This window comes from Drosophila gunungcola (genome assembly GCF_025200985.1).
Source record: "Drosophila gunungcola strain Sukarami chromosome 2L unlocalized genomic scaffold, Dgunungcola_SK_2 000008F, whole genome shotgun sequence".
NCBI classification, from domain to species: domain Eukaryota; kingdom Metazoa; phylum Arthropoda; class Insecta; order Diptera; family Drosophilidae; genus Drosophila; species Drosophila gunungcola.
In genome coordinates, this window is record NW_026453163.1 from 2,481,159 (window position 1) to 2,491,586 (window position 10,428).

Below are 10,428 nucleotides of genomic sequence, written 5' to 3' on the forward strand. Positions count from 1 at the left end.
CAGGCAATGCGATTGCAGGCCATGTAAGATGTGCACAGCACATGGCCCCTTGATATTGATGCACTCAACACACTGTCTGCCTCTGCATCTGGGCATTATTCTTAATGTTTTGCTTCCAATTTACTGGGACTACTTAGGCAGCTCTTCGGGTGCCCAAACAAATTTGCATTTTCGTTGACAAGGCCCTGACAGGTACTTGGAGAAGTTGAGCAGCATCTATAACAAATGCATTCATTGGCTATTCTCTCAAGTGTCCCAAGGATGAAACAATCTTTCATCGATTACCGAAAACCTCAACTTGACCGCAGCTGGTGTAAATTGGATTGTAAAGCCATCTTAAGCCATCTTTGGGATCTTTGTTTGTTTCTTGGGTCCAGATAATTGGATTGTGTAGTTGACGCATGGTTTATGTAATCAAGACTGCCCAGAAAGCAAAAGCCCTTTACTTTATTATTTAATGAATGGTAAGGTTTTAATTGTACAAAATTTGTCTTGATATTTAAAATTAAGGGTAAATTTGTAAATAGATTTTTGTTGGATCGAATATATTTAGTTACAAGCAATTATAAAATTATAAAGATCAAATAATAAAACTAAATAAGTTTGTTAGGAATGGCCGCGTCTTTTTATTATTTATTTTTTTATTACCTTTTACCTTTTATTCAAAAGAAAGTTGTCTTGATTTGTATGGTTTTAGATTAACGAATTCGACAGAAATCTTAAAAGCGGTACAAGTGAAAAAAGGTTTTTGTTGGATCGAAAATATTTAGTTAAAAACAGTAATGCAAATTAGAAATATTAAAACCATTTTTATCTCAAGTGCTGAATAGCAATCCCTAGTAATTAAAACAAAGTTTTTCATGATTATTTTTGGTACCTTCTAATTAACTTTAATCTTGTGAAATTGTTTAATTGTCAGGCATCTCGCTTTATTTGCTTGCTCACTATATTAGGGCCAATTGCTTGCGTCTATCCTAGACCAAGTTTTAAAATCATACCCTGAACTTTCACAGTAATCCCTTTCAAATCAATGTTAAATAAGTTTTGTACAACTATTTAGCAATAAATTAATCTTCATAAATCACAAATCAACAGCAGGGACGACAACCTGGCGACTGTCAGGTGAATATATGGGCGGAGGAGCGAACGGCGTTCCATGAACTACATTAAATTAGAAACGAGGCGTCGTCAAGATTCCGTATAATGACAAAAGCAATTAATTTTGTGTGTGCCCAGGCAGATGCCAGGGAATTGTGCGCAAAGGTGTTGTGTTGGCCAGAGGAAAGGGGTGATGGGTGATGGGTAATGGGGGATGGGTGATCCATCCTCCAACCTTTTCAGCCCAACCCCGATTACGCTCACAAATCGCTACAACAACGGGGCAGAGCCACCTCCTGCCCCTTTGGACACACAATCAAAATTCCACAGGCGAAGGTTGTGCGCTCGGAGGAAGCTCCCATTCGAAAGCTTTGCAATTAATTATGCGAATCTGACGAATCTTCCTGGGCGAGCAACTCTTCGACTTGGCCCACATGGGGCAAATGCTGTTTGCCGTCAACTGGCTGGCATCATGATTTACATGGCTGCCTGCAAAATGTTTTCCGAGGGGGGTGGGAGTCGGGCCATACGTCTGCGCCTGTGGTAACCGAGGGGTAAATGCAAATTTAAAGGCGTGAATAAGCCAACGGCAAACTCCAGGACTCTAATTGTAGACAGACAACCCCCGTAATTATCCGCTATGGAAAAGCCATTAATGGTATTAGAGGGATTCCATTGAGTTCGTGGGGAAAGATGTTGCGTTTTGGATATCCTTGACATTAATGGAGGGCAATTGTGTTAAAATTGATTTAGCATTGTAGGTAAAGAGTTTTCGGGGGTATGCAGAAGTAATAGCTTAAGGTGGTATATAAAATAGTGGATAACTGTGTTTAATAACATCGGTTTTTAGGTTGTTCTTATTCTCAAGCTCAATATAGTACATATTTGACCACATAAAAGATAAAAATTAAAAAAAAAAATTATTTCATATATGTCGAAAGCCTGCAAAATGATTCGGGTACGCTTTTATGATTCCAAAAACGTATGTCGATTTTTCTAAAACAATTAAATTAATTTTCTAGAAAGTTAAAAAAGTATATTTAAAATCACACATCTAGTTCGTATATGTTTAAACATAGTTTAAGTCGACTTTCCTTTTTATTTTCCTGTTAATTTTTTGATCTTTCCACTGCAGCTAAATGATATAGTATACAAAATGAATACCAAATTTTTAAAAGTGTAAAGCCGAACTATATTGTTTGAGCGTTTATATGAAAAAAAACAAGTTTTCGCAGTGAATTAATATATGTTATAAAACGACGATTATTTTAGTGTTCAGCTATTATAATTTTTGTTCAACAATTTTCCGATTATGGCAGTTATATGACTTAATTATACGATCCAAATCGTTCCTTATTGCATTCTACGTGCGATTAAATATATGCTTTTGGGGGAGTTTTAAATCCAGCAAATTTATTTATCCTACTATTAATATAGTGAACTCGAAATTCAACAGTAATTATAGGCTTCAATGCAGATTTTAATTTAAAGCTAATTCATAAGCGAAAACAGTAAGACTAATGGTGCAAATACATAGTAAATCCAACTACTTTGAAGTTATGCTTTACATTTTAATATTTTAAGAGAGTTTTTTACTTCAATCTCTGTATTTTTTCTTACTTCTTATCAGTTTCTAGCTTTACTCATTAGTTTTCGAGTTACCATAAGGGTTGTCACCCTAATCCCTCACTCCACAGCACTCATCTTTATGTCCGATTCACAGCCGGAGCAAAATAAACACTTGACAATATGACAATGGAACAGGATGAGCCCAAAGAAGAGTTCTAAATGGGCCACACCCCTTTGCTAATTTGAGTAGAAACCGAAAAGTGTTTTGGACCCACTTAATGGTTTGTTTTCGGTTGACAACTTTTCGTCTGGTTGCTGCAGCCTTTTGAGAGCACTTTCCATTTGTTTGGCTTGTGGTTGCCTGATGATGAGCGGGAAATGGAGACCGGGGGGAAATGGAAACTAACAACTAATTTAAAGCAATTATGTAAAAAGTTTCTACTCGAACTTCAGCAGGCGCATTCAAAGTCCTATCGCCACAAATGTCAGTTCGTAAAATTTAAGTGAAAATAGTTTTAATTAAATTTGTTAAATTATGACGGAAAATTCAATTAGTTCTTGGGTTGGCCGTGTTTTTTGCCAATTTGAGTTTATATTTTATGTGTTGGATGATAATGAAGAAGGTGGGATGGGCTTAAACATTTCTTTTTATGGCTGAAAGATTATACAATGCACAATTTTTAAATGCCCCAAGTTTTGTTGATAAAACTCTTGCCCACCGCCTCATCAAACCGCCTCATCAAACAGAATTCCCAATGCGTATGCCTCAAACCTCTTCGGTATTTAGCTTTCGAAATCCCCTTCGTTATGCACTTGTTCAAAAATAATAACTAATCAAAATAATAGTTAGAAAAAAAGATTGCTGGAAATCATTTCATGGGAATTTCTTTCGCCTGTTACTCCATTTTTACGACACGTGCCTGCGCACGCACTTTGTTTAGGGCCAAGTCAATCTACCCCATCTGGCCGAACCCTCTATAATGTATATACCACTTGTCACTGTAAGGGCCACCAGCTATGCCACACCACCACCAGCACCAGCACCAGCACCAGCACCACCATGTTCTTCAGCGAAACCCACCAATATCGGATTCCGGATTGCACAAAACTGGAAAAGGACTAGGCTGAGGACCCAGTCCACTTGACGCGTGCGGATTGTGGGAAGCCCTGCGAGTGTCAAATTTTTATGACTCTGTTTGATTTCTGGCCGGCATAGCGCCGTTAATGGAAGGCACTTGTTCAACCCGTCGAAACTTACGAGATTTTCAGCTTCGGGATATGAATCTACGAGTCCTACAACAATATTTGCCAAAGGATAACATGTGTAAGGGCAAGTGCAATGTCATCCTAAAGTGTGGGAAATTATCAAAGCTGTTCGGGGTTTTAGTTTTACAGATTTGGATTTGGATTTGTTATTTGAAGTCTGATTCAAGCAAATGTAGTACTCCTAATTAAAATTGTATAGTTTCTTATAAAGTGCATTACACTGTTCATTTAAATTTTCTAAATTAGTTATAGTTATTGTTAAAGAAGTTTATGGTATCAAAGGAAAAGTCATTGAGCAAAATGAAGACAAATTAGGATAATATTTTTTACTTTTTATCAAACTATCAATATACAAAAAAGGTCAGCGTTATTAGAAAAAATTAATGTTTATCGTTTAATAATATTTTGTTAAAGTTTATATTAAATTAGCTACTAAAATCTAATTAAGTTACAGATTAAAATAATTTAATAAGTAGTTTTTGATAATAAAAATGTACACGTTTTTTATATAGGAAAGCAAGTTGTAACTACTTAACTTGATATGCAAAATTTATTTAAATGTTATCTTTGTTTTTAAGGTACTCACACAGTATTTCTAATAATCAATCAAAGCCTATTTCGTCTTTCCAAATCGGATTCAACATTTCGCCGAAGGCTGCAACTGGCAGCTTTGCGGCCAAATGTCATTTGTAATTCTACGCGTTTTTTGGTCGAAGATTACCCAGTAAATCCGAATTGTGGCCATTTGTGCTAATAGGAAGAATTGGCTGCTCACAGCTCGAAGTTCGTCACCTAATCGCATTCGCATAAAGGGCTTCAAATTTCAAAATGTGATTGCTGCACCACTTTCGCCTCAATCGCTGCCAAATAAAGTGGCGAGTTGGGGTAATAGTGATTCCTATTTCGATTCAGATTCAGATTCTGTACTCTCTGCATTGGCTAAATGTGATTTATGCTCCGCTTTATGTAAAAACGTCAGCAACAATTCCGGCAGCAGAGCACAAATTAACTTCAGCGTGGAGTTGGGCAGTTGGGCCTTTCCCAGCCAGAAAGTCGAGACGTGTTCCGTAATTCAATATTCAGTCCAACAGAATGTACCCGGCACAAGATGCAGTTGGGCCGGAGTCAGGGCTCAGAGGTCGCATTTGGCAGCAAACTCAGTAAGCATTCCCAGAGGACCCGAATAATTTCCTACCCTTGGCACTAAGTATTATTGTGCATTAGAGGACTAATAAACAGGTTCGCAGTTGTCCTCGACTTTCCGCCCTCGCTTGTTCATTCATAGTTTGTCTGGGAGTTTATACCTTCTACGTGATTTGCGGCAATAACTCATCGTGCTCTTCGCCCAGCACGATGAGCAGACGCTCCACTCCGCTCAACGCAAATCATGAGACAAATAAATCAGGAATACTAAATTAATTCACTTTTCTTTTCTAGCTTTTTTTAATTAAGGCCTTGAATGTGGGCTGTGATGTATTCCCGGCAACTTGAGGGTGTTTAAAATTATAATCTGAAGCGTTGGCCATGAGTTATGGGGCTTTTGGTTGATTTTAAACTCAGTTAATAATATCACTGTTAGTCTCTTCTAACCTTGTTCCAAGCGAAATTTGAATCTAGGCGACGCAAGCTTATGGCTAAAACATTGTCCCTAAAATTGAGAGTATTATCAAAATTTTTTTACACTTCAAGGACAAGTTACATTGAAAGGAGCAAAAAGGGAATCTTAAGAAATATGTTGCCTAATTTTAAACGAATTCCTACTATTTTCGTTTTATTTCTAGACTTGGCAAGGTCAAGAATCGGCTTAGTAAGTAAGTCTTTTTGCCAATTTTAATATTATTGTTGGGTAATTGGCTTAAAACTAATCATAACACATGGTGACAAAAAATGGTTAACCAATTTAAGCAAATATAAAGTCTGATTGGTCTTCTTCGTTATTTTTTGCCTTCAAAAGTTATGTACAAGAAAATTCATACTCATTTTTATACCCGTTACTAGTAGAGTAGCGTTGAAAAGTATGTAACAGGTGAAATGAAGCATTTACGTATTTGAATATATTTCATGAAAGACGGCAAAGATATTAAAGAAATCTACGGGTTTATAACTATATGCACTTGTGTATAAAACAAAGGCAACTAATACTCCAAAAATGTGTTATAATAAATATGTATATAAATAGTAAATGGTTTGGGAACAGTTTGTGATTCGCCACAGGGAAAAACATTTGTAAATTTTTTAATATCCATAATAGATTTAAGAAAGGTGAAAAGCAGAAAAATTTTAGAAAATATTTTTATTTTGATTTTTAAACGCTGTTTTTAATTTTGCCGCGATTTGGAAAACTTAATTAATAAGTTAGGAAGGATGACCATTTAGAATACTCATAAGCGCACTATGTTCTTGAATTAAAAATTTAGCAAATACCAAAGCTTATGAGCTAAAGTAAGGAAAGTAAGAAATCCTAATTTTCATAATCTTTGCGGTTGGGCCTGCACAAAACTTTGTTTGGTCTGTGTAATCATTTTTAAATAAAAGTAAACCCTTTTTTTAGCAATGCAACACCTGGTTTGTTTTGGGTTTTAAAGTAAGTTTTACAGCCTCCGCGTTTGAAACCCCTGCACTATCGAGGCCGAACACCCCTAACGCCGACTTATGACACCAAAAATGCTCAATTTTCAGCCTTTGCGCCTTCCTCAGTGGGTCGAGGGTGCGAGGAATGCGTGAGGGGTATCAACGGGGTTACACTCGAATTAGTCCGGTGGGATTCCGCTTCGGGTCGGGGCGTTTTGTTTGGCTTTGTCAAGGCAAGACGCCTCCCTTCGCTGAATAATCACACAGCGGGAAGGAGCGGACAGACTCAGCCTTGCAGCAATTGAGACATTCAATTGGCAACAAACGCCGCGTGCAGGGGCAGTACACTGCCAAAATTTAACACACAGCATTATTGAAAAACATTCATTTTTAAGCAGTGCTTAGAAATCTTGGTGCGTACACAAATACAATTTTTTCGTGATTTCGTGACTTTCCCAAAAGTTGTTTTCCATTGCAGGTACTATATAAGTCGGAACAAGCGAATCGAACGACTATAGCATATAGCTCCAATAGGAACAATTGGAAAAATAAATGAAAAATATTATAACTTTGCTGTTTGCCATTTTTTTTTACATTCTTCGAGATGTATTAATCATTAAATATTTCATTTTATCAAAATCGGACGACTATATCATATAGCTTCCATAAAAAAAAAAAACATTCGGAAAATTAAAAAAAAAATAAAATAAAAAAAATAAACTTCTCTATTTTTGAATTTCTTTTAACAATTGTTTTGGACATAGTAAAATTTTGAATTGTTCAGATCAACGCTTTTAATTTGATTCAAATCGAAGAACGATATCATATAGCTGCCATCGGAACGATCGAACAATTGAGCTGAAAATCATCATAGCTTTAATATCTTCAATCAAATACGCTTGTAAATGGAAATTGCAATGTTCTCACGAATATTTAATTTGTGCAACAGCAAGGGTATAAAAACTTCGGCTTGCCGAAGTTTGATTTTTTTCTTGTTAAAGATGTATTAATAAATGAAATGCTACTTTGAAACTTTTTGTTGAACATATAATAATTAAATACGATTTAAAATTGAACTCGTTGTATGATAATGATATGTCTTTTATGTATAAAAATGATTGTGTTGTTTTTATGAATGCCGAAAGTAAAGTGCTTAATACCACATTTTTTTGCAGTGCAGAAGCAACCACCCGGGGAATCAGCCACCACCCGATCCCGCTGAGCGAGCGATTAGTTTGGGAAGCTGCCCGATGTTGCGCATCCGTGAATTACAATTGCGGTTTCCTCGCCTGGCGCTCAAGCGGAATCAACAGGGAGGATTGAGCACCGAGGATTGAGGATTGAGCATTCGGCATTCAACAGCCCCTGGAAAATCACTCCAGTTGTGCCTGTTGTTGTTCTTTTGCCCGCCTGCACTTGAAATTGTCAGCAGGTGCCCACTGCTGTGCGTTGTAACAACATTTGCAGTTATAGTGTTACACTTAGTTAGCGCTGCAGTTACGGCAATCGGAGGCGGAATCAATTTAACTGCATTTGGCATTTGGCAGTCGACTGTCGATTGTCATGCGATGATTCCGGTGGCCCTGTGTGTTCGGGTTTGGGCCATTAATAAACATTTCGTCGTCTGTTTGTGTAATAAAAATGCAATTCCCATTAAGTGTCCGGCTGGGGAGGGAATGTTTCGCCACCAAGATGACCAGCTGAGGCAGTTTGGGGGCAAATGAAATGGATTGTCAGGGGCACTTCGATGAGAGGTCAACTTATGAGGTTGGGGCCTTAAGTGGAGGCCAAAAGGCAGTTAAATCATTTTGGTTTTAAGCAATAAGTAATACTTGAGTCAGCACCTGGTAAAGTAAGGACCTCAGAGTGGCTGTCCTTTTTTAATAAATTTGTCAAATGAAATTTAAAATGGTTCTCATTTATATTTTCCTGTTATGCTATAGTACGTTTCCTGTGATGTGTTTCAGATTGACCTTGTTAAAATCTGCGTTCTCTTTAAAAAACAAGAAAGGAAGCAAACTTCGGCAATCCGAAGTTTATATACCCTTGCAGCTATTGCAAGAATTAAATATTTTTGAAAACATTAAAACTATGATTTACTTGCGTATATGTCTAAAAACATTGAAGCAATGATGATTTGCAGCTCAATTATTAGATAGTTATTTTATATAATTTGTTATTTCTATGGGAGTCGTCCGATTTTGATGAAATTTAAACCGTAATTCTGAAATATTTAACCATTACTATATGTCGAAGAACTTATAGAAAAAATTAAAAACCAGAAAAGTTATAATTTTTTTTCATTTATTTTTATGATTGTTCCTATGGGAGCTATATGCTATAGTCGTCCGATTTTGATGAAATTTAAATCGTAATTCTGAAATATTTAAACATTACTATATCTCGAAGAACTAAAAAAAAAATTAAAAAACAGAAAAGTTATAATTTTTTTAAATTTATTTTTCCGCTTGTTCCTGTAGGAGCTATATGCTATAGTCGTTCGACCCGGCTCGTTCCGACTTATATACTACCTGCAATAGAAAGACAACTTTTGGGAAAGTTTCATGCAGATAGCTTTAAAACTGAGAGACTAGTTTGCGTAGAAACGGACGGACAGACGGACAGACGGACGGACAGATGGACAGACGGACATGGCTAGATCGACCCGCCTAGTGATGCTGATCAAGAATATATATACTTTATAGGGTCGGAGATGTCTCCTTCACTGCGTTGCAAACTTCTGACTGAAATTATAATACCCTCTGCAAGGGTATAAAAATTTAAAGGGTAAAACAAGAAAATATAATACTCAACATTTACAATGATTTAAAATTAGTTTTGAGCCTATGTATTTATTTTAACGATTTTAAACTGACTCTGATATTTTTCTCTTTATTGTTATACCCATGCAGAGGGTATTGTAATTTTATTCAGAAGTTTGAAATGCAGAGAAGGAGACTTTTACGACCTTAAAAAACTATATATATTCTTGATCAGCATGTCCGTCTGTTCTACGCAAACTAGTCTACTAGTGGATTAATAATTCAGAAGTGCGCTTTTAGTCTTATTCAAATCGAAAATAGTTAAATGTTTCTTTATAATGTTTAGTTTCAGCAATAGCTGCAAAGTATATAATCTGAAATTAGCTTCCTTTCTTGTTTTTCATTCCTCTAAAAACACCAAGGCTTTCCCACCTTGAGCAGACGATTTGAGTAATTTAATAGTTCTTTACCCAGAAATAAAGAGCAATTAAGATCCATTGTCTTAGCCGACGCTTAAGTGTTCATCCGCAACGAAACAAAGGCCAGCATAATCGGAATCGGAGATACACGAAAGGGTGCAAAGCTGTTGAAAAGTCTTTAGTCATCGCCCCAAATGATTTTCGTGTCTCAACGCAGTAGCAATAATGATGGCGGCAATAAATTCGCATTAAGATCGCCTTGAGTCGAGTAACTCATTGGAACGCAGATGGTTGTGTGTTGGTCTTGTGGACCGACTTCAAAAACCCAGACATTTTTGAAAAGAGAGATCCTGACGGAACCATTTCCCGCCCATCGTGGAGTGGAAGTACCTTCAGCTAATTGCGTTTAATTCGTTCAAAGAACCCGCATTGTGACTCCATAACTTTTGCTTTTTGTTTTACGCAATCATAAAAACCCAGCTCAATCAATAATGCAAAGATCAGCGCCGTACTATTTTATGCCATTGCGTTCGCTTCGAATCCACTCGCTCAACTCGTGCCTCTGGACGGAAGTTGCTGATTTTGTGACTTTTTCAGATCGTTTAAGATTGATTGATCAATGGTTTATGATCACCAACGCCTCGGTCGACGACATGCCCTGGGTCGCTTGATCTTGAGGCTTTGCTTTTGTTGCGGGCGGCATAAACGTTTGTTGATTAAATCGCAGGATGTTATCGATCAAT